This window comes from Acomys russatus, chromosome 4, assembly GCF_903995435.1.
Source record: "Acomys russatus chromosome 4, mAcoRus1.1, whole genome shotgun sequence".
In the NCBI taxonomy this organism is placed as follows: Eukaryota; Metazoa; Chordata; class Mammalia; order Rodentia; family Muridae; genus Acomys; species Acomys russatus.
The window spans coordinates 27,999,696-28,025,342 of record NC_067140.1 but is presented as its reverse complement, the minus strand read 5'-3'; the positions used below and the strand labels follow the sequence as shown (position 1 = coordinate 28,025,342).

The 25,647-nt window shown below is 46.1% G+C and overlaps 1 protein-coding gene across 1 annotated transcript in view; it reads right to left on the bottom strand.

Annotated features, from left to right (window-relative positions):
• Myt1 (myelin transcription factor 1) overlaps positions 1-21,034 on the bottom strand; it is a 61,992-nt gene extending 40,958 nt beyond the window's left edge. The window contains exons 1-2 of the mRNA XM_051144056.1: positions 21,008-21,034; positions 5,228-5,328 (exon numbers count right to left, since the gene is read on the bottom strand). The gene's annotated coding sequence lies outside the window, so the exon portion shown is untranslated. The remainder of the gene's footprint in view (positions 1-5,227; positions 5,329-21,007) is intronic.
• Positions 21,035-25,647: the final 4,613 nt, after the last annotated feature.

Below are 25,647 nucleotides of genomic sequence, written 5' to 3'. Positions count from 1 at the left end.
AACCTGCACCCCCGGCACACTCAAACAACCAAGATTACTCCTTCTCAAGGCTCTGAGGGAGTTGAAGACCAGGTAGCTTAGTTTTACAATGAAACTTAATTGTTTAGGGGTTAAGATGTTTTTAGGCCTAGATAGGTGTTTCAAGTTAATAATGGCAATATGCGATAGAGATTGATTTACATTCAGAAATTTAGATGCACCAAGACAGGGAAGATGCCTTCTTCAAGGCTGTCAAATACAAATAGCCAAAACACTAAGAATGTAACATTTACATAATTCCTGATTGTGTCATGGTTCTTCTTGCTATAAGTAGTTTATTGTATATATGTGTGATAATATACATGTATATGTAAAAATAAAAAATATTAAAAAGAGAAAAAACAAAAACAAAATATATATGATTTGTGCATGCCCTCTCAGACATAAGTTTTTAGAAATTCTTTTTTTTTTTTTTGGTTCTTCGAGACAGGGTTTCTCTGTGTAGCCTTGGCCATCCTGGACTCACTTTGTAGACCAGGCTGGCCTCGAACTCACAGCGATCCGCCTGCCTCTGCCTCCCGAGTGCTGGGATTAAAGGCGTGCGCCACCACGCCCGGCTCAGACATAAGTTTTTAAGAGGTAATTGAAATAACAATTATACAAACAAAAATCTGTTATAGTCATGTCACACCCGTCGAAGGTTCTTGTGTCTTGTGGGAGTGCAGTTTCAAACTTAGCCTACTGTACTCCAAGCCTAGTAAAGGCACCAGCAATTGCTTGATGGACACTCTGTGTCATAGGCCTCCACCAGACTATCTCAAGCTAATTTGGCCTGTGAGATCATACTCTAGATTTAAACAGATTTCTGTGCAGGCTCTTTTTAAACACAACGACCAGCCCCTTTTCACACTCGCTTGCCAAGCTGAGCTCCCTGTGTTGAACTTTTGCAAAGTCAAGTAGCAACATAACAAATGCAGCAAGCAGCCTCTAAACCTGCAGATTACTCCTGGCTCTGTTTTGACTCTGAGGAATAAACTCAGAACTCAACACAGCCAAAACAACAAACAGCTGGTCTTTAAGAAGAAACCGTGGGGCCAGGTGTGGTGGTGCATACCTTTATTCCCAGCCCTGGGGAAGGCGAGGCAGGCAGAGCTCTGTGTTCAAGGCCAGCCTGGTCTATATTCCAGGCCACCCAGAACTATATTCTGGAACTTTGCCTCAAAAAAGAAGAAGTGGGGGGGGGGGGAATAATAGCCATGAGTTTGGTTTTCTAGAGGTCCAGGGATTCCTTAGGTCAGTTAGTTTTTGTTGACCCTGACTTTGATATCTGAAGCCAAGTGCCCACACCCTCCACGATGAAGGGCTCCCCACCCACATCTTGCCTTTCTGCACTGATGGCCAAGGACTACCCAAGGACAGAACCTGTGTTGAAACTCGAGCCAAGAAACAAAAGCAAGCCTTAGGAGGTTTGCACATCTTTCTGGAAAAGGCTGTTCAGGAAAGAACACAAAGATAAAGAAGCTTCTGAGACCTGAGAGCCTGAGTGCAGATAGGAACAGTGAGCTCACAAGAGAATACCTACAACTGTCCACGAGACACACCTCAGCAGCGGGGTGAGTTATCCCCAGAGGCCAACTCAGACTCAATGGTCAGACCCCTGCCACCCCTCTGACAACATCTGACTGTTCTCAACCGGCTCGTTTCCTGAAAGATCCCTGTGTCATGCTGAGGAGAGCTCCCATTTCCACAAACGTGAGGTCATGCACCGCCTCCTGCAGAGAGCTGATCACGCGTCAGGCACGAAGAGCAGATGGTGGAAAGAGTGAGTGTGTGGAGCAGTCAAAACTATCTCAGAAGCCGGTGCTGGCAGAGCAGGTATATGTCAGAGGAGCTGAGCAGGCTGCAGAGCCTTGCTTGGAGATTCTGAGCCTCTTGACACCATGGACCATTCATTCTAGCTCTGCCCTGGAAGGAGAGACTTTGGTGTTGTATTTTACTTAAAATGTACTCTAGCAAAGAGTGGTGACGCACATCCTTAATCCCAGCAGGATTCAAGAGAGGCAGAAGCAGACATGGCTCTGTGAGTTCAAAGCTAGTCTGATCTACATAGCAAGTTCCAGGCCCAGGACAGCTAAGGATACTTAGTGAGACCCTACATCAAGGGGGAAAAAAATGTGCTCTGATAACCAGAAATGCTGAAAAATTAGAATAGATTTAGGAAAAATATAAATCCATAGGAGCATGTGGATTACAGTGTTCTAATAGAAGACTAAGGCTTTTGTACAACACACTTCCTCTGGAGACCTGGGGAGGCTATCTGCTGCACCCCTGCCCAGAGGGAGGGGCTGGAATAGACCCAGAGCGGCCATTACACACCCTGCTTCACGTGGCAGTATCCTACCCGCTCCGCTGAGAGTAAAGCGAAACACAATGCTATGCCTTGGTTTTGGCTCTCCTTGTAGCAGTCAAAAGAAATACTGTCTGTCTGGAATCCTGACAGTAGTGTTAACCCACGTAGGCCCAAGTCCACGTCCACCACTGGGATAAGGAAGGGGGCCCTCCACTTAGAATTCACGAGCAACCTTCAAGCACCAGACTTACTTTCTTCTTCATAAAAACTCTAACAGGGACCCTCAGAGTCCCCAGCCCACTTACTGATCACCATTATGGTCGCCTTTGCTTTTGTATATGAGTTCAAAGCCTCCATCCAGGTCGGCTCATAGGCACAGAAAAAGGCCAAAAATTTTTCCTTGGAGGTCTAATATACATTCTATTTTCTATTATCTGAATCTATGTGACTAAGCCATGTGCCCATGCCTCTGTATCTCTCTGGGAGTCACCACAGTACTTCCTGGGTCATTGCAGTGTCGGTTCTAGTCCCCTCTGAGGGAAATCCTACTGTGCATTTGACGTTGCTTTCACAGTCCTTCCACCAATTATGCAATCTACTTACAGGTAGGTAGACCAGCCTAGAAATGTGCGGAACAGAGATTACATCACCCATGGGGTACTATTCAGGAAATGCTTCCAGAGGGCAGGGGAGGGCACCTTTTATCAATTCTAAGCATGGGATCTTAGCTCACTCCAAGCCCCAACTAAAAAATTATAACCACAATTAGGCTGCCTTGTAAAGCAGCCATATCTGTTTCAAACTTCACAAGAGAAATTTCTCTCTTTGTTTCTTCTTTGAGACATGGTTTTGCCATATAGCCTGAACTGGACTTGAACTATTGGCCCAAGTGCTGGGATTACAAGTGTACCTAGTTATAAATGGAATTTGTATCTCTCCAGGGTAAAAACCAAACAATGTCAAGTCAGACAGCTAGAAAGGGGAGTCACATCTCTCTGAAGGTACTTTTCAATTAACTGTCCTTGTCAGAGACCCTTGTTCCTTAACCAATTGTTCACTAAGTACCAAATGCTTTGGGACCAAAGATTTTGTTCTTTCAGGTTCAGAAGAGGCCCAAGGATGCCATCTGTGCCTAACACACCAGCACAGGCTTTCCAGACAGGCCTGCCTGGTCCTGAGCTATCCAACTACCTGACCTGTGCTGAATTCCGAGGGTGAGGATCACACCACTGGTCTTCTTGGGTGGGCCATTCCATAGTCCTCCAAGCTGGCTCCTCATCTTACTCACGTGCCTTCTAGGTCACTAGCCCATGCCATTTCTGTTAATCTCCTCTGTCAAAAGATGTCACCTGTGCCACCCTCACTTCTCCCCCAGCAAGCTATTCACATGCATTCCCTCTCCTCTACTGGCCTGTTCCTCATCTTAGTTTGTTTGTTTGTTTGTGTCTTTGTTTTTCGAGACAGGGTTTCTCTGTGTAGCCCTGGCTGTCCTGGACTCACTTTGTAGACCAGGCTGGCCTCGAACTCACAGCAATCCGCCTGCTTCTGCTTCCCAAGTGCTGGGATCAAAGGTGTGCACCACCACACCTGGCTCCTTATCTTATTTTTTGTTTGTGTCTTTCTTCCCTCCCTCCTTCCTTCCTTCCTTTCTTTCTTTCTTTTTGAGTCCCACCATGTAATGACTGTCTTGGAACTCACTATGTAGTTCCACTTGGCTGGCCTTAAACTCACAGAGATTTGTCCAAAGCAAAGGAGACTCCTTACAGATGACACAGATACAAAGCTGTAGTGCTGCTAAGAGGGTCCAAGTGTCAGTTGCAAGCTCATTATCTGCACCTGCATCTGAACAGTCATATGTAGCTCATGGTAGGCTCAAACCCTCTGTGTATGTTGTGTTTGAACTGCTGGGGAACCAGAGCCCTGCTACCACAGTCTGACAGGGTACCAGGCAACCACAGGAACTACTTTGCTCAGAGCCGAGGTCAAGCCACTTTCATGGTCACATGACCATGACACCCATGCCTCTTGGGGAATCCTCTGAGCTTGGGTAGGCTGAAGTGAGAGAGGGCAAAAATTCAGTGATGGAGATAAATAATATCTTACCATATTTAGGTCACTGTGCTGATAATCTTCAGCACTTACATTTCCACCACCAGACACAAAGGAAAAATAGTGTATTCTAATAGTAAAATGCAAGCACTCTGAGATGTCGTCCTGTCTTGAACTACATGGTCTTTTCTATCTGTATTTGGACGGCTCTGTCCTGGCGGCCATGCCTGCATGCTGGATGAGACACTCAACGCAAAGTTTCAACATGTCAGATAATAAGTTGACACATGGACACCAGCAAGATGGCTCAGTGGTTAACAGCACCTGTTGCTCTTTCAGAGGACCCAGGTTCGGTTTCCAGCACTCACTTAGCGGCTCACAACCATCTGTAACTCTAGTTCCAGACAATCCAGTGCCCTCTTCTGACCTCTGCAAGTACCAGGCACACACATGGCACACAAGCACACATACAACCGAGACATCCACAGACATAAAATAAGAGAATCTAAAATATTTTTAAAGATGTTAGCATCTGACTTCTAGGTATGGATGTCCCATGTTTCTCTGTACCCTGACTCCCAGCTCTAATGTCAACTGTTCTGGAGAGCTGGTCTCAGACAGAGCAAGTCAGTGGGAAGTGGTAGAATTAGAAGGTTGGTGGCCAAAGTCACGGCCACAGACATAAGCACTATGCCCAAGAGCAGGGGTATCCCTGGGAAGCAAGACCCTGCATCACCTCTATGGCCTCCTGGGCAGGGGAAACAAGATCCTACATCACGTCTATGGCCTCCTTGGCAGGGGACCTTGACCCTCATCTAGACTCTGAAGAACCCATGACCAAACCCTTACCTTGCTGTGTCTACACAGGAAATGTCTCTCAGTTCTGCAGCTGGTGGTCTTGTCTTCCTGTGTCCACCTCTGGGTTAGAAGTTTGCCCCGGAACTCATTTTCTGAGGGTTTAAAAGAACAGAGGTTCAGAAAAGGGGAGCTCTGACAAATATCAGCCAGGCAGACTCAAGAAGAGAAAGAAGAAAATGCAGGAGACTTTTCAGTATAGCAATTATACAATCTCTGGAATTCGTCAGAAAGTCAAACAAATTCACCGCTCATGGTTGTTCCAGAAAAAGAAAAGGAAAGAAACCTTCTCTCTGGAAGCAGAGGTTCTAGACCATGGTCTCATTTCTAATGGCTACTTTTCTGTACATGTGTCACAAGGTGTAGACATCCATGAACATGGCTATTCTAACTAAGGGCACTAGTGTGAATTATATAAGACCCGCCTTGGGGGAAAAGCTGGCATTGAGGAATTTTTTTAAATTAACTGACCAATGAATAAATAATTGCTCCATCATAACTGCATGTTTTATTATCTCAAACGAATCCAGAATACAGGCTTGGCTTGCCTTTAATCCCAGCACTTGGGAGGCAGAGGCAGACAGATCTCTGTGAGTTCAAGGCCAGCCTAGTCTACAAAGTGAGTCTAGGACAGCCAAGGCTACACAGAGAAACCATGTCACAAAAAAACCAGAAGAAAGAAAATAAGGAAAGCAGGAAAAAAATGTGCAATTCAGTTCCATCTGATTTTACAATGTATAACATCATCCAGCTTCTCATGAGCCCCTGACTGAGAAAGCCCATCCCGTGGGCCTGATCAGCTCTGATAACACCAGATCCCACGAGGAACCCTGTGCCCAGCAGCACTCAGTGCTGCTTTCAGTGTGTTTTCTCCTCCTGGTTACTATTTCTCTCCAGAGCAATGCCTACTGTTAATATTTAATTCTCATAATCCACACAAATTCCCACATCTAAGCAGAGACTGAGTACATCAGCTGGACACGACAAAGAAATTCATTGTGTACCTGTTCCCTGAACGTCATTCCCTGTCTCCATGACAACCTGCTTTTTACCCTGCAGTGTTTCAAAGGAAGGTCATTAGTAACCAACAATAAAAACAGGAAATGAATATTTCTACATTCTGTCTTCTTCTCCTTGGAAACATGTTTAGATTCAGCTAAAGACACATCGAGTACATATTATCATAAACACCAACTTCCCCACCACTACCCCATATTTTTAACGGGGTGCATCCCCAAAGCTGTTTTCATCCAGAATTCTACCACTCCTGGCCTCAGTAACCCTGGATCTTGACCAGAGCATCCTCTTGTTCCTTGAAAATATCTCCATCTCCCTAAAGGGCCTCAGAGACCTTCTTGAGCCAAGATAAAGAAGGGATTAGATGTAGCTGCCAAAGGTACAAAGTCTTTAAAGAAACAATGAATCTACGGGACTTGGCACATCCTAAATGTACCTACTATATGCCTTCCTCTCTTTGAACCCTGAGTTCCCTACATGGAAATGCTGAGGACAGGCTTCAGCTGACCATAAAGGAGGGAGTTGCAGGACCTTTCTCACAATTCAAGGTCCCTGGGTTCCATCTATAGAGGGAAATTAATGGCCATCATCAAGGAGCAGGTATCAGATACACACACACACACACACACACACACACACAGACAGACACACAGACACACACACACACATACATACATACACACACACACATACACACACACACACACATACATACACACACACACACACACACACACACACACACACACACACACACACATCCTTGTAGCAGGAATAGTAACCTAGCACTTGGGCACTGACAACACCATTAGGCAACTGCCACCAAAAACGTAAGTTGTCTAAGAATGGAGCCCTTGCAGCATTGGTTTCATAAGTGAACAGCCAAGAATTGTGCCGGCCAGTAACTCTTTATGGGAATTGCCATATAAGGGTTATCATGTGTCTCCACTGCACCATTAAGGAACTGGGAGATAAGCAGACCCGAAAGTGCTCAGGGTTTTATTCTGAAAATCTGTGCCAGGGAAGATGATATAGAAGCCTGGGCACTGGCTGGTTCACGAGGCTCAATCAGAATTATTTGCTAGGGTGACATACACAAACTGGGACATGGCTCAAGGACAATTGGAGGGAAGTACTTAAAGTCTGTATTATGAAAGGTCGCCCAGAAGCTACCTGCCCTCACACTTCTCCTGTAGGTCTCTGCTGTTCTTAGCATAACCTATATATTATCTGAAAAGGGCCTCCAATGTTCTGCATGACGAGAGATCAGCAGTGTACAGCACTTCTGCAACCTGTCACCGTCCCTAAGAACTTGGAAATCAGCCCTCCACATTTAGCCCGAGAACTACTGTTTTAACTCAGCCTGAGACACCACATCTGCAAAGCACCAAGACCTCCCTAAAGGGTCGCTCCTCCTATCTATCAGTAGTAACAAAGCAAATGAGCATTTCAGAACAAGAGCAAAACACAGGCCTTTCCTCACACCCCCTAGATACAGGGCGTACAGTTCAGCAAAGTGCTGACACCCACATCAGAACTTTGTATAAAAGGACCTGAAACTATCATGACACAACTTTACTTCCTTCGTCCCGGAAGTTTCTTGAAACAATAAGAGTCATTACAAGGAGTCCGTAGTGTGAGGTTCTCCTACGGTCCCTTTGTTCTACACTGGGACCTAAATACAGCCATGTCCTGCCTTGTGAATTATGCATGCTATAACCTTAGTTTACTGTCCAGACGACAATGTCCATAGCCCTGGCCACACACTAAGCCCAACAGCATGTAGATCCAACCAATACGAGGACAGCCCTAGCAGGAGTGTGGAGGCCAGCAGGTATGCTTTCCATAGACTCACACTGGCACCACCAAGTAGCCCATAGTTCATGCTGACCTGACCCTAGGGTCACCTTGATCTCTATGAGAGTAACTACTTGGAGATTGAGAAGCATTTGAAAAAGAGCCCTCAGTGATGCTTGAGAGAGCGGTGTTGTCACGTCACCACCTTTACCACCATAAGTTGACTGAGGAAGAGGTTTTGATCAAGCAAGCCGATTTTGGGGATTCTAGGGTCTCTGATGAGGTTATCTGAATCCTATTCCTCTACGTGAACAGCCTTCATATCACAGAACAACGCTGCTCAGAAACAGCACCCTGCAGCCAGGGTGGAATGTTCATTGTAATCTTTTTTGGGGACCATAAGCCTTCCTCTGTGTTTGTCCCACAGGGGTCCTTGATCCACAGTTACAGGACTCTGTGGAACAAAAAAAAAACCTCAGCAAAGTAACCAGGGACTGCTCAGCCTGAGCCACATGGAAGGCAGCCATCCTTTATAAGACTAAGACCTCCCATGCAAGATAGGAGAAAGTCAGAACACAAAGACAGCGCAGTTGTCCTCAGATGACAGGACCCACATCCTTCCTCTCAGCTGTCTTGTAGACCCATGCCTGGGAGCAGCATTCTCAGGAAGAGCACGAGAACCGACCTGCTGGTCCCTGTCTCGGGTCTAGGACACCCTGGTACCCGAATGTACAACCTCATCGAAGACAAGACACCCATGATTGTTTCCCAAGATTTCAATTTGATTTTTTTCCATCACCTTGACTCAAGCCAAGCTACCTGGGGAGCTTGTGCCTCGAGGGACCACAAGAGATTGACTTGGGGGACCTACTAAGGAAACATTCTCTTTAAGGAAGCCCCCTTTGACCCTTCCATTCCCTATTGGAGGGCTTGACTCCCAGCTGTGTACATCAGTCCATCTGGCTGTTGGCTAAGGGATCCCAGGAGTATCAGTGCCACCCATTCCTCCACAGCATCGAACCTTTCCCCCACTCTTCATCACACTGAGGCAGATAAATATATAAAGCACAGTTTGTCTGGACCTCATTCCTCTCCCTGTCACAGCCTTCCCAAACACAGACCGTATGCTCCCAAGGACGTGGGTAGCTCCTGCCTGGTCAGCCTCTCCTGGTCTCCCAGGCAGACTTCAGAAGCCCTGTTCTATGCCCCTCTCTCCAAATCTACTGCTGCTCATATAACCAAAGCTTTCTGAATGCCACTGCACTCCAGAAGAGGGCACCAGGTCTCATCATAGATGGTTGTGGGCCACCATGTGGTTGCTGGGAATTGAACTCAGGACCTTGGGAAGAGCAGCCAGTGGTCTTAACCTCTGACCCATCTCTCCAGGCCCCCAAAACAAATTTTCAAAGAACTCACCTCCCTGTTTCAAACTTACCGTAAGACTAGAGTTACCAAGATAATATTGTATCCCCACAGAATGGACGTGCAGATAAAGGTACACAGGTAAGTAAACTTTGCGTTTTTATCAGTAGATATTCAACAATGGCGCTTGAATGATTTACTGGGAGAATAATATTTTTAACAAATATGCTGAAATGACTGGCATCCAAAAGAATGGAAATAGACCTCACACAATATAAAAAAAAAATGCAATTCACAATATATCACAGATCTATCTACAAAACTAAAAATTTTAGAAACCCTGAAAGAAAACCCTATTGACTCTGGATTAGGCAGTGGGTTATTTGTTATATACAACACCGAAAGTACTAGCCATAAACCAAAACCATGTGTGGTAACACATGCTTGTATCCCAACACTGTGAAGACTGAGGCAGGAGGATTACAAGTTCAAGGCCATCCTGGACTACATAGAAAAACTGAATCTCAAGACAACAAAAAAATTACATAGGTCTGGAGAGATGACTCAGTGGTTAAGATCACCTGCTGTTTTTGCAAAGTGCCTGGGTTCCGTTCCCAGCATCAACATGGCAGCTAACAACCATGTGTAATCTCAGTTCCAGAAGACCCAGTGTCCTCTTCTGGCTTCTGCAGGCCCTGCATGCCCGAGCTGCGTAAGCACATGAGGACCAAACACCCACACATATAAAATAAAAACAGATAAATGTTTTTAATTGCTATATATTGGACTTGGTCCTGGTTAGCTTTTTGTCTCCTTGAGACAAGCTAGAGTTATCTGAGAGGAGGAAACTGCAATTGAGAAGATGCCTCCATAAGATTGGCCTGCGGGTGCCAGGCAGTGTTGGCGCACACTTTTATTCCCAGCACTTGGGAGGCAGATCTCTGAGTTCAAGGCCAGCCTGGTTTACAGTGAGAGTTCCAGGACATCCAGAGCTACACAGAGAAGCCCTGTCTCAAAAGCAAAAGCAAAACACATTTGTCTTCAAATAATACCATCAATAAAATTCTCCTAGATGTTTGCAAATCACATATTTGATAAAGGATTTTTTAAAAAACTCATAACTCTTTAATAAGACAAATGAACCACTTTAAAAAAAAAAAAAAGTCAAAGAACTTGAAAAGACATTTCTCCAAAGACAATATATAAATGGATAATATACACGGAAAAAGACCTCAATATCTAGTCATGAGTTAAGGTAAATCAACTGTAAGGATATCACTCAACTCTCGCTAAGATGGTTACAAGAAGATTAAAGCAGACGAGTCTGAGTCTGTAGAGCCTGGAGTCTTCATCATTGTTGACAGACATGTGAAACAGCAGTCACTTTGAAAACATTCTTGGAATTCTCAAGGTGTTTTTTGTTTTAAGATTTATTTTTATCTATTTATCTATTTTATTTTATGTGTATGAGCGCCTTGCCTGCTTGTGTATCTCTGCACCATGTGCAAGCCTGGTACCCACAGAGTTCAGAAGAGGGCATCAAACCCCTAGAACTTGGGTCCTTTGCAAGAGCAACAAGTGCTCTAAATCACTGAGCCACCTCTCCACCCCCAGTTCTTAAGATGTAAATACAGTTACTATCTGGCCCAACAATTCTATTCCTAGATATCTGTGGTGGTTTGAATAAGAACCACATAGGCTCATATATTTGAATGCTTAGTCCCCAGGGAGTGGCTCAGTCCCCAGGGAGTGGCTCAGTCACCAGGGAGTGGCACCATTTGAAAGGATTAGAAGGGTTAAGACATATAACCTTGCTGAAGGAAATAATGTCACTAGGGGTGAGGGTTGAGACTTGAGAAGCCCATGCCAGACCTAGGCTCCCTCCCTCTCTGCCCACAGATCAGGATGTAGCTCTCAGCTATTGCGCTAGTGCCTGCCTGCATGTCACCATGCTCCTTGCCAAAATAATAATGGGCTTAACATCTAAAACTGTAAGCAACCCCCCCCCCCCCCAGTTAATGCTTTCTTTCATAAGAGTTGCGTTGGTCATGGTCTCTTCACAGCAATGGAACAGTGACTAAGACAAATATCTACCCAAGAGAAATGAATAATGCAAAATGCGATCGCAAGGCACTCATCAGTAAAACAGAACCCTGTGCTCAAGTAGTCTACATGTGGGCAAATCTTAAAAACATGACCAGTAAAATAAGTCAGATACAAAAACCTGTATGATCAGAGCAGGCAAATCCATAGACTCAGAAATAGGCCCGTGGCTGCCTGGACTAAGAGGAGAGGGGCAGGTGGGAATGACTCAGGGTAAAGGGTTTCTCTTTGGGATAATAAGTGTCCTAAAATTATACTGTGGCAATGGGCTGCAAATCCATAAATATGCTAATATTACTCACTTGAACAGGTCCGGTAAGTGAACTGAAGTTAGATAAAAATTATATTCCAAGCCAGGCCATGGTAGTGCACGCCTTTAATCCCAGCATTCAGGAGGCAAAGGGAGGCAGATCTCTGAGTTCAAGCCTAGCCTCATCTACAGAGTGAATTCTAGGACAGGTAGGGCCACACAGATAAACCCTTTCTCCAAAAAATATATTTCAATAAATCTGCTTTTTAAAAAAGCCAATGGTGCACACAAGTGTTCCATGCAGGACTTGCACACATATGTACGGTCCCAGAGGTAGTCCCACAACAGGGGAGAGGCTCATGAACACATCTGGTCAGGAAAGGAATCACCTGTCACAAGGCCTTAAGTGCCTCAGACCCCTGAGAATAAAAGATATAAAAGGAATGCATGTCTTACATAGTGAACTAAAAAGATAAGGCAAGGATTCAATTTTCAGTATGAGGCTGGCTAAGGGGAAGATTCTAGATTTGCTTCAAGAGAATTATCAAGTGAGTGTTTACATTAAAAAAAGTATTCTGGGTGCTGGAGAGAGAGAGTTCCGTGGTTAAGATAACTTGATGCTCTTGCAAAGGTCCTAGGTTCAGTTCCCAATGCACACACGGCCGCTCATAGTCATCCCTAACCTTGTTCCGAGTGGATCCAAAATCCTCTTCCAGCATCTGCAGGCACCAGGCATACACACGAGGCACACACACATACAAGTATACATATAAAATAAAAATTAATTAATTAAAAAAATAACATTGTGACAATAAGAACTTCCCAGAAGAGATAAACTTCCTCCAATAAGTGTGTGAGTCTCAGGTCTTTAAAGCATGACAACAATTTGTGGGCTACCTCTGGGGACTGTTGTACAGTGCACAAGTCCCAGCATGCCACCTTTGTTTCGTTTTGTTTTGTTTTGTTTTGTTTTGTTTTTCTTTCTATCCCAGGCCTCAGAACTTATGTCCACATTCAGCTTAGTCCGTAATGGCCCAGGGAACGCTGGACTAGGGATGCAGGAAAAAGATGATTCCATAAAACCTGCTCACCACAGAGAGCAGGTAGGACCTGCCTATCCTGTTCCTTGCCCAGGGACAGTCATAGCTCCATGCAACCAACGTGAGCCAAAGGGGACAGCTGTGTCCGCAAGCCAGGAAGTCCCATGACCCAGATAGTTACAGATGCTCCTCTACTTATGCCAGAGCAGTGTCAGGGAACATCAGTGGTTAATCTGCATCTGAGCATAAGGCTGGACGGTCCTGCCTGATGACCAACCAGCCATACAGTAGCCTCCCTGTAGCTGCCTATGCGGTTGCTCTGCAGAGCAAGGCTGTGCAGCTCCAAAGGTAAAATTTCTTTCCTTTTTATCTCAGTCCCTCATCTTCCTTTCCTTGCTACTGTCCAGGTTTAAGGCAAAGCTGAGAAAGTCAAGAAGGAAAAGTCAAGCAAAATAATAAATAACATAAAGGCCACAAAGCCAGCCACAGCTCGCTGTAGACTTTGGGACGCTACCCCGTAGGGTCCTGAGAGACAATGACCTAACCCTGACATTTTACTAAATGAACCCAGCACTGGGGCCACGGGCTACCGTCTGTTCTCCAGTACAATACACTGGGGCACAGAGGAAGAAGACAGAACAAGGAAATCTGCGGGAAATCAGGAATGGCCTGCGCATCAAAGTAAGGCTGGTGACTCATTGGTCAAAATACTAGATTATGAGACTACACAGATGTCCTTAAAACGTAACAAACCGAGGGATCTGGACAGACGGCTGAAGAGGTGGATTAGTGGCTAAGAGCACTGGCTGCTCGTCCACAAGTCCTGAGTTCAATTCCCAGCACCCGGATGGTGGGTCACAATCGTCTATAACTGTATCCCGAGGGGTTCTGGTGCAGATGTACATGCATATAAAACACCCTCATGCGTAAAACACATAAACAAACAAGTCTTTAAAAACAAAACAACAACAAAAATTAGTGAGCTGAGAGTCAAAGGGAAGAGGATGCCTCCCCGGTGTCTAAATGCTTCCTTCTAAATTCTAACTAATTGCAGATGGAAAAGATTGACATTGGGGATATACTGGGACGGCCCATCTGAATGAGTGTAAAGTTAGCAAGGACATGGGCTCAGGCAAGGAGAGAAGAATGTCACTTGGGTTTTCTATGTATAACCTAAGTTTGATCCCAGGCAACATCAGACAAACCCAAACTGAAGGGCATGTTCCAGCGCTCTTCAAACGGCTCACCATCGTGAAAGACGTATCACGGAAGTCATTCCTACTTCAAACTGGCCAAGGTAAGACGCCAGGATCCAGCACACCCCTCGATGGTCTGAAAACCAAGCTAGCAAAGGTAAGAAAGGTTCTTCCCTGCGAGATATGCCTGCCAGGACCCTAGCATCACACTCTCACGGGGTTCAGAAGAAATGGTTTTCTTCTATACTTGAAATATTTCTGTGGGTTTGAAATTGTCAAAATTTTAAACAGCATGGGTAAGGAAAATAATTTAAGTTATCAGTGATCAGTAGAGTTCTCTGTGAAGAAGCAAGCTTGAAGCAGAACAAGAGGGGAGGGTCAGGCACGGCCTCCTAAGTGCCTGCCCTCTGTGGAGGCCCCTCTGCGCCTCCAAATCACAACTCTTCTGCACAGGCCCAGCCCCTCTCATCCTTTCTGAATTGCTACTTGGAACTCTGCTTCTGGCCTAGTAAAAAGCCAGAAATCACCCCTAGACCAGAAAGTCTGGCAGTCTAGAAATATAAGAGGAAAACAGACACTGAAGGTTTCGTGGAGATGGCATGGCTGCCTCCACCCACACAGAACGCTTTTGCACCCTTGCCTTCTTGCTCTGCCTTCTGGAGTCCTTGAAGCTCCCAAACTGCGACCCCTTCTGCCCCAACCATGCCAGTCTTGGAAAAATACAGTTGCAATAGCTGGTTCTGGCCCTAGCCTTGGTGGGTAGGCGTGGACAAATCCAGGGACAAAATAGCTTTTAGCAGGAAACAAACAGGGCTGAAAGAGAGACCAGGGGCAAGTTTTGCTGCTCTTTTTCTTTCCTGTCTTTTTTTTTTTTTTTTTTAAACTGGGCTGGGTGTGGTGGTGCACACCTTTAATCCCAGCACTTGGGCGGCAGGTGGATCGCTGTGAGTTCAAGGCCAACCTGGTCTACAAAGCAAGTCTAGGACATCCAAGGCTACACAGAGAAACCCTGTGTTGAAGAAACAAAAGAAGGGGGGGTTCAAGCGGGGGTGGAGGCTAGGGGGATGGAGGGCTGGGGGGGGTGGCTCACACCTTTAATTCCAGCACTCGGGAGGCAGAGGCAGGTGGATCGCTGTGAGTTTGAGGCCAGCCTGGTCTACAGCAAAGGCTACACAGAGAAGAAACCCTGTCTTGAAAAAACACACAAAAAAAATATAAATAAATAAATAAATAAATCTGGATCCAAAGAGTAGGATACTTGCTGAGTGGAGCAGACGGACCTGCTTTTGCTGAGTTTAGGTGAAAATGAGAGAAGAGAAGAGAGGTGGGGGCAGGGGAGTCAAGAATTCTATAGCTTTGCACATTTCTCTCATTATTTTGCTTCTAAATCAGCCTCGCTAGTACTTTCTCTATTCAGTGAAAGCCAAATGCAAGCCATGTCCCCTAATCTCGCCAACAGCAGCTCACCGCTGAGAAAATAACACACGTGTAACTTCCAACATCACACACTTTCTTTTTCATTTATATGCAAATAGTGACCTTTCACCCAGGCTGTCTCAAAGAAATGTTTCCTTAAAAATGCAAATAGCATGTTGCAGGCAGTTACTACGGCTGAGTCTTTCTTATATTATTATCATTATTCCTTTTAACCTTACCAGTGCCGCAAAAACAACAGCTAAACTGCTCCGCAGTAATAATGACTTTTCAAACCAAATCACAGGACTGTCACTGGAGGCTGCCAGCAGAGGAGGAGGCTGTCCAACCCAGGCAGCAGTGACCCCAATAGACAGCGTTACACTGCTTCTGCCCAGCAGTGCCTGTGACAGAGGCACAGCTATGGGGCCGAGTCTCATCCCCGAAAAAGACACCAGTAGGACCACTCTGACCTACCCACTCTGGCCCAAGCAGAGCTCTACAACGTGCAGCCCTGACCTGCACTGGGCTGGAGAGAACGCAAGATGCTCTTGGAGCCTCAAGAGTCACCATGCAAAACCCATGCAGAACAGGAAAAGGTGAACACTCTATACAGAAGAGGCTCCAAAAGCCACTTAGGGCAGCGGGAAGTGTGCCAAAGAAACAGCTTAGAGGAAGAAACAGGCACAATCAGCCTGTTCAGGGACACGGTAGGGCTCGTTCCTGACTTGATTAGGCCAGGCCACAGCCTCCCACTGCGGCTTCCCCTGAAGAGCTGGTTGGGTTAGGAAAGCAGGCAGGCTATCTGGCCTTACCGAGTCAGGCTTAGACCAAGCACAGAATGACTTGCCATGTGAACCCCAAGGCCGACACAGGCTCTGCTCTTCTCCTCAGGACATAAGAGGCACGCTGAGTTCAGAACTACCCATTGTAGTCTGGGAATTACTCAGATAGCCTCGCTGTAAGACCAAATAAGGCAGCTGTATCTAGACTGGTGCTCTCACCCACAAGTACCAGAAACTGTCCTGGCCAAGTAGTCTATCTCAGACAGGAGCAGGCTCTCTCTTGTTCCTCCTTCCTTCAAGATCTCAGAGGTGCTAGTTTTAAAAATAGCTCCATTTTCCTCTAATTCTAAGACACACATACACACACCCGCCCAAAATCAAATTTGGCTAAATAAGAGCAAGCCCAGGCAGCTGCATCCTGCCTACAGCCTTACCACCGTGCTCTAAAGTGACGCCTGAGCTCAGCAAGAGCCCACTGCAGACTTTCAGACTTAGCACTATGGAAAGCGGGTGCGAACTCTTCCAAAACGGATACACAGTACTCACTGCAGGTGCCAACAGAAGGTTTTGGAGAGAAGACACGAATGTGCCAAACCTTCAAGAAGTCTTGTTTCTTGAGTGACTGGCTGACAAAGAGAAGGGTGTCCAGCGTGAGGGGTTAGCAGTGAGTCCAGCAGGTCCCCAGAGCATAGCCCCCTGCACTAACTCACAGCTCACAGAGCCTTCAGGGGTTCTGTAGGAAAAGTTGAGTTCTACCTCTTGATCAATGCCAACTTAAATTCACACTCATTCCACATAGTACTGACTGCCACCAGGTTGAGGCTGGGCACATAGAGCACCTGCCAACAGCTTAGATTACAAAGTACCCCCATTCCTCCTCCTCTCCCTCCTCCCCTCCCCCTCCCCCTCCTCCTCTCCCCCTCCCCCTCCTCCCCCCCTCCTCCCTTCTCCCTCCCCCCCTCCTCCTTCCCCTCCTCCTCACACTTGGGTCATAGGATGTAATTCCCACTTTGGCCAGCCATCTTGTTCAATGTGACCCCAGGTGGCCTCTGCATATTCACACTAGCCCTCCAAAAATCTGTCTACCTGCACTCTCCTGGCACAGGCAGTGTTTCCAGGCCACAGTCCCACACGGACCCAATTCTCCCTGAATACATCTATACAAACCCAAACTCAGTCAGTCACCCCTGTACACAAAACCATACTCCTGAAGACAAGGCAAAGACGAGGGGTGTCAAAAAAAACCCCAACACTGTATCTGACAAACTGTCCTCCTTCTAAAGGTGGGCCAAACAGATGTTCTGGCTGAGCAAATTAAAATGTCTTTGGAGCCAGGCACGGTGGCACATGCCTTTAATACCAGCACTTAGGAGACAGAGGTAGACAAATCTCAGTGAGTTCAAGGCTACCCTGGTCTACACGGCATTATCCAGGTCAGCTAGGGCTACACAGAAAGACCATGTCTCACAAAGGCAAAAATAAGGAGGTGGAGATATGACTCAGCAGTTAAGAGCACGTGCTGCTCTTCCACAGGACAGGGGTTTGGTTCCCAGCACCCACATGGCAGTTCGCACCTGTCTGTAGCTTCAAGGCAAGATGATCTGATGCCTTCTTATGGCCTTTACATGTGGTCTACGCAAAACACCCACACACATAAAACAGCATTCAAAAATAATAATAAAATGTCTTGCGAGCTATAGTCATTACTTCTTATTAAAATAGCATTGAGTCTTTTTGAAATTAAACAAAAAAGATTAAGCAATAAATGCAGTTAGTCTTCTTACGAGAAAAGTGCACTCACTCCCAAAGGCATTAACCACGAGGAGAGGTAAGTGAAACCGCGCTGGATAGGTTCTACGAACACAAAACACTGGTTTTTGTTTTTTTTTTTTACACCAAACATTTTAATTCAAGTGAAAACACCTCTCACACCGTTTTGCTTTTGTTTTTAAGTGGCATTTGGGGAAATTGGACATCCATAGAGAACACAAAATATGCATCAACCTAAAATGACTGTTGAGAGCACCTTCTACCTGGGTCTCTAGAACTTGCTCTCAGCTAATCAGTGGACAATCTGTGGCGTCTTCAGAAAGCAGGAAGTCCAAGGGCACAGCAACAGCAGCTACTCTCTTCCTTTCAGAGAAAGGCAGCAATTTTCTTTTTCTTGGGTTTCATATATCCTAATACTCAAATTTACTATATAGTCAAGGATGATGGTGAACTTTCGATCATCCTGTCTCTGATTCCCAAGGGCTGGGGTTACAGGTGTATGGCACCATACCCAGCTTACGCGCAGTACCGAGGATCAAACACCGCCTTCATACATGCTAGGCAGGCATTCTGACAATTAAGCCACACCCATAGCCCTTCAGTCTCTTAGCTTCCCTCAGCCCCTGAGCTGGGCACCAAACCCAGGACATCGTGCTGGCTGGGCAAGGGCTCTTCCACTGAGCTTAATCTTCCTCTCAAAAACTTTTTAATGCTGTCCATCCCCAGATTTTTTCTTATAAATTCAGACCCCAAATTTCCAGTAAAAAATTCATCTGTAACCAATGAACTTTTAATTACTCATGAATAAGTTCACAAGAAAAGCAGAAAGCCAGTCCTAAGACAGGAAGGCTTCCAGAGCTAGAGGGAAGGAAAGAGAACCTATCTGCTCAGGGCCCCATAGAGAAAAGCCAATGAACCCTAGCTATACACTGGTTTTCTAGGGTTAGGATAGCAGAGCACAAGGGACCTGAGTGCGTCCCGTTCTCAGAATACCCGTGAACCAGGACCACCAGAAGCAGCCTCGTCTGTCATCTCTCTACGCCCTGTCTCATGACACTCTGGATCCAGTGCTGACCAAGGTATTCTGACTGCTCCTGAACCCACCTTTACCTCCAGCCCAGGCAGTAATATCACTCTGCCCCAAAGAACCTGTTTTTCCAAAGCAGAAGTGCCCTTCACATGGGTTTATCTAGGAAAGGCTCAGTCCTTAACAATGTGCTTGCTCCCAGGGAGCAGCTATCGGAGGCCTAATCGGTTCTTGGCACTTTGTCAGTCTGCAGGCTCCTTGCCTATTGTGATCACCCAGGGCTGGGTCATGCAAACCAGCATTCCAAACAGTCCAGCTACTGCTGGGCCTAGCCATGCAGAGGTGGACTGCAGGGTCTGAGCCAGTCTTTCTACATGGCTAGCACTGGCTTCCTCCACTCCGTGCCCCATGTTCACACACAATATCACCCATATTATCATCTGCATACTCGATAGTCAGGACCAAGAGAGGACCAAAGAAAGGCAGTGAGAGCTCAAGCCTGTGGAAGTCATGTGTGGAAGTCAGTGGCCCACAGCAGTCAAGCCTGGACTTGCATGCCAGCACACCCTGACAATCCTTCCTGACATCTCCGAACACTCACAAGTATTTAAGCAGAAACTTCTAGAACACCAGCACAGAACAACTTTGCAGTTCCAAAAGTGAGAAAGGTCTTCTCAAAACAGGCTTCCATCATCTAAGCCCTGAGGGTTTTAAGGCAATAATGCAAAATCTATACATCTGGGGGTTGCCCAGGCCTGCAGGCAACACCCTCAGCCGCTCTTCAAACAGAAGCTGGAGGAACTCCCAGGACTATATCTGGGCTCTATACTCCAAAGGGCATGAAAAGCAGGTTGACTCAGAATGGAAAAGCTTACAGAGCCTTGAACTCCTGAAGGCTTATTGCTTAGCAAATCCCTTGAAGTCCAGCATCAATCACCAAAGTATCTGGAAGTCAGGTGCCCTTCCTACAAAAGAGCCTGCGAAGCTGCTTCTTTCTTTCTGAAAGTAAACTGACTCAGATGCCCTCTTCTGTACAAGGGACACAACTTAGGGAGGGGTAGGACCATAGCTCAGTTGACAAAAGCATCCCACTGGGTGCATAAGACTAACTTTGCTTTCCACTCTTTTGTTTCTTGTTAGCTAACGTAGCCATATGGACTGAGGTAAGAAGTCCCAGCGGCAAAGAGCCTAGGGCTGAAGGGAACCCCACACAATTTGCCAGGTAGGTGCCCAACACCCCCCACTGCTGTCACCTCAGAAACTATCACATCCTTTACTGCCAAGTAGATGCTCCCCTCCCAAGTTTGCCTCAGCACCGTCCGATTTTTGTTCACTTGGCCTTAGAGATATCCTCAGGACTAAGATTTTTTTTTTTAGTCCACTGGGATAAAATTCATCCTCTTCCTCTCCCAAAAGGACAATTTAAACAGTCACAGCAGTATTATTATTATTATTATTATTATTATTATTATTATTATTATTATTATTATTATTATTATTACAGCTACACAGTCTGATGCTTTAAGACCAAATGCATGTAATCTTCAAGCCACTTCTTAGAAGCTTTATTTCAGAAATTAAACAACCAACTTTACCAGCCAATGACGTCCACTGATTCAAAGGTGATATCGAGACAAGAAAGCCTCGGTGACTCAAAGGAGCAGGCAAGGAGCAGCTATAGCACTGACATGCAAACTTCTCTATACTTTTTTATTTTCCTGATTTATAAAAAAAATATGTCCCCATGAACAGAGAGCCAAAGTCCTCCACACTGTGTGCAATGGCATCACTGCGTTCAAAGCTCAAACTGACTTCCTGGTTTTAAACATAAAAATCCAGTTACACTGGCACCACAAACAACCACACAAACGCACACAAGGAGGAACTGAAAACAGCCACACCATATGCTACCCATGGACCTCATAGGCACATGCACCCTGGGTACTGCTCCTGAAGTTTGGGAGAAGTATGTGACAGGAAGACAAAATACTCCTAGATCGTCTCTGCTGGGTACCTGGGGTGTGTGTCCCACAAGAAACAGCGGAGCTCCAAGTCCCTGCTCCAGATAGATCTGCTTATGGGGTCAGCATCCTTCCTGGACACAGAGCTTCTGAGTCCCGTGGCCCAGGCACATCTGTGTTCCTTTTCCAGGAATACAGATAAAGTTTCTTGCCTTAATCCACAGTCTCCTTCTCCCCTAACGCCTTTGCTGTCTGGCACACAACATGCCCATGAGAATCTCAGAAATGCGGGAAGGGCAGAGAAAGAGGAGGAACACAGAGCCCAGGCAGACGGGGAGAAGAAAGCCCTTGTCCTTCAGAACAGTTTAAAAAGACATTCCCCCCAACCTGCTTTTTCTGCAAAGAGAGCCTTCTTAGAAATCCTCTCTGCTCTAGCCCTCCCCTCTCTGTCCAAGGGGAAAAGCTAAGCCCTGGGTATCTGCCTTTGTCAGCAAAAGAACATAACATTGACTTACCTTTCCCACAGCTATTGTCTGTCCTCTTTCAAAATGACATCACGGAAAGCAATCATGAAATTTACATGGGGGGGTATGGGGGGGAGGACGGGGGAGGGGAAGGCAGCTGCCTCCCTCACTGCAGTCACGTGTGGGGAAGCCTGTGTGTGGGTTTCAATTAAATATCTTCTCCCCTCAGTGTGCGAACTCCTAAGCCAGCTAAAGGCGATGTCTCATTTACTTAATGACCGCTCTCATTAGCAGCGGTGGCACGGGGCTGGCGGAGGAGGCTCCTTTGTAAATACGCTACCCATGAACCCTTGGGGCTCCAATATATCTGTTTACTCTCTGAGGTGAAATAAATTTACAGTATAACATCAGAAAGATGGATCTGCCAAACTGAAGGTGAGAGGTGCCCCAGACCAGTAGATTTCCTGTTCACTGTTCTTAGCCTCCGCAACAGAACGTGCCCATATCTGCCTAAACAGATCTATAGACAATATACAGCATCATTGGGTTTCCTCAAATGTGAAACACACAAAAGAGCAAGAAGCATTATGCCAGCCACGCTCACTCCCCTCTTCGTTCTCTGCCAGTGGTTCAGTCCAATAATTCCTAATAGCGGCGACCGGAATGACAGATGCCCTGGGTTAGCATGGCTCTGGCGAAAGTGCTTTACAATATTTATTGGTGGTCAGGAATACAACCTCCCATCATAAAGAACAGATTGCAGAATTTATTTCTCAAATGAACTAAGAGTTTTAGATGGGTTCATCTGCATATGGAAGCACCAGGAATTTAGGTGGAATTTTTTTTTCATGAATGATACTTAAGGCCAAAGATTAAAACAGTAAAGTATACTCACAAGGAAGAGAGCAGAAAAGATATTCTTCTATTGTTAGACTTTCCATTTTTATTTTACTGTTTTAGTGCGAAAGGTCTCCTAAAGAGTACTAAGAAAACCTTAAGTACTGTTATCCTAACCCTAAAAACATAAATTCACTGTTTGCAAGGAGCTATCCCAAAAACACCAAGAAGAGAAGTCTCTGGAATAAACATCCTAACCTGCCAATTCTTGATTTTTCTCACATTTACAGGGATGAACACAGGAACAACCTCAAGAGAAACCAGGGTGCTCTTGTTTGTTTCCCCAAAACTATTCCTCACACTGACAAATCGGAATTGGACATTTCACTGGGAAACACAAAAGTGAAAACGGAATCAAGACCCTGAGAAGACAGCTCTGCCACAGCTAGGAAACAGGACGTGCACAGCTCAGAAGTGACTTCAGGTTTTATCATGATGCCCTGCACAGTTATCAGAGATAGGCTTGGGCCCCCAGAAGTCTGGACAAGATGGAGCGGGTGTGTTAGCTTCTTCAAGGAAAGACGGTTGTAAAGGACCTTGGAGAATGTTAGCAGAAGCCTCTCTTTCATGAGTAATTATTTCTAAAACACAGTTCGTTCTCTATTTATTATACATAAACCAAGAAGCCTTGTCCCAATAAGCAAGTAGGTATGCCATTTCTTACACATACAAGTGAAATACAAAGTGCATACAGGGCATTTATTTAGATCAAGCAGAAATGACACAAACGCAAGCCTGCAGTGGTCAAATAAGATGAAATATTAATTAGCCCAGGGAGAACATTTGAGACTCCTACAGTGATTGCCCACCATTTTCCTGTTCTTTCATGAACTCATATCCATTAGCATAAAAGGACACATTCAGCTGAGAGCACTCCTGAAAATCCACCTCTATCTCCTCTGAACAAGCTGCCTGGGCTGGATATTTTACACCCCAAATCTTTGGCATTCAGAAATTCTATTAAAGTCTTATCGGTAGAATGCAGGCACAGGCCGGCACTGTGTGCCATTGTTACAATAAGAAGGTGGGATACAAGGGAGAGCCTGTGTTGAATTAACCCTCCTACCCAAGAGTATTCAGGCTCCAGCAAAGCCATTTTATTCAGATACATGATAATCAAACTCAAGAAATAACACAAAACAGAGAAGACAAAAGGGAGAAGCCAATATGTGCGACCAAAAAGTCCTTGTGGGCCATCATTATTTTCCGAGGGAATGGAAAGTGTCTTTGCACAAACCCCAGTTTGTCAGCATCTCCTATCCCTTTAAGCAGCCACAGGCTTCAAGGAGTTTTAGCTCGGCGGACTAGACCACGCTCCAGACCCTGCCTGGGGCTGCCCTTTGAATATGCAAGGAACTCGCAAATCAGCAGCCAGGCAGAGCCCAGGACTGGCAGCCCAACTGGTAAGTTAAGAGGCATCCAGGGTTTTCAAGTTGACTTCAGGAGTAAAGGTTCAAGATCTTTGTTTGACAGTGTTGGAAGAACAAAGCAGGAGTCCCAGAAAAAGAAGCAGACTGGAGAATTTCTCCAGCAAGTCTTGGGTTTCATCAACCTCCCTTCGGCCCTGAAAGGAGCTGAGCGAGAGTGGAGGCGCGCCGCAGGCTGATCAGCACTCTGGACAGCGCCTCCCCTCCCCCCCCCAACCCACGTAGCTGCTGGCCTTTGTTCTCCGCTCACCAAAGCCTTCCGTAAGCACTAGGTCCTCAGTCGCCAGTAATCCTAGCAAAGCAAAGCAATCCCAAAAGTGTACTGCCAACTCAAAAACCCCTGCTTGTGACAACAGCAAGGTATAAACCTAAAACCTTTTTTCCTATATGAGATAAAATTTTGTCAGTATTTTAAAGAATCAGACTTTTTTTTTTCCTCAATAGCACACTGTTCCTTTAAGCTTTATTTCGTAAAAATTTGAAGGCAGGTTTCAAGTGCCATTTTAAGTTTGGGAAGTTCTACAGGTAAACAAATTTCTGTTGGGTTGGTGGGGCCACAGACTTCTCCTGGGAGGGAAAGAGAGATTTGAAAAGCTAAAACTATGACTACTGCCGGCTCACTCGGAAAGTGCTTTGTGTGCACTGGGAGAGCAGACTTAATTGTTGCTTAACTGGTAGGATCATTTCAAATAAGGTGTAATTACTTGTGCAAATCCACACACAGGCATTCCAAGTGTCAGTTCATTTGCTTCATAAAAACTCTTTCAAGTAATTTTGTTCTAAACTTTCTGCATCTGTAATTGGCACCACCTTCTCCAGTGACCAGCTGGGGGTGAGGTTTTCTTGTTTCCTTCTGAAAGCTTCCCGCAGATGGGCGCCTGCCTTAATGCTGCCGGCGACAATTAGGGCGTTGTGTGCGCAGCCGAGATGGTCAGCATTAATATTGTATAGAACAGCTGAGGGCTGGGGGGTGCTGCCCCAGGCAGGCCCTGGCAGATGGAGCAAACAAAACCGGGAGCCACTTTACCCACACTCCAGGCTGACTTTGTGTGCTTGTCTCACACTCACAAACATTTGGCAACTAGTTTATGACACTCACACACACACACACACACACACATGCACACTCATGTCCTGCAACTGTGAGTGTGATTAGGACGTATGTAACAGAAGAAGACACAAGAAGACGGATATAGATGTCCCCACTCACACAAAGACATGAGAAGTCACAGTTCACCACCACTTTCCCAGCCTCCTGGGTCAGGGGCTGCTAAAATCCATCCCTCATTTTGACCAACCAGGAGACCTAAAGAGAAACCAAAACACAAGGAGACCCTCTAGTACCATCCAGCCCATTTCCAACAGTGGGTAAACCGTATGGTTTTCACAGGGTTCTGTGCTGTCAGCACTTCTGCCGAAAGGGACCCAAGATGTCCCCAGGGTGCCTGGCTGGCATTCAAGAGGAGTGCATGTCTATCACTTTCTCAGCTGCCCAGGAAAGAGCACTGAGCACTGACAGGGCATCCTGGCAGAACTCTGAACAGCCTGGGAAGGGGTGCAAGGGACTGGGGATGGTACGCACCCAGGAAGCTCCCGCAGAGCGTCATCCTGGCCAGATGGATGAACCTCTTCTCTGGAGCCTGGATACAAGTCACTTCATGCTGGAAAAAAAGTTGCTGTACAAACTTCTATGTCCCAGGACCCCGGGAGCACAGACCACAACCAGCCAATCACGACAGAGAACACATAATCACAAATTGATGCCGGCTGCCTGCCAATGAGGCGCCCTTCCACACACAATGGTCTCGGGCACAGACAATGGGTGCCCCCCCCCCCCCCCCGCCCCCCGCGCCTGCAGGGCCAGAGCAGGGGAGTAGGCGAGGCAAAGGCAGCCCCTCCCTACAC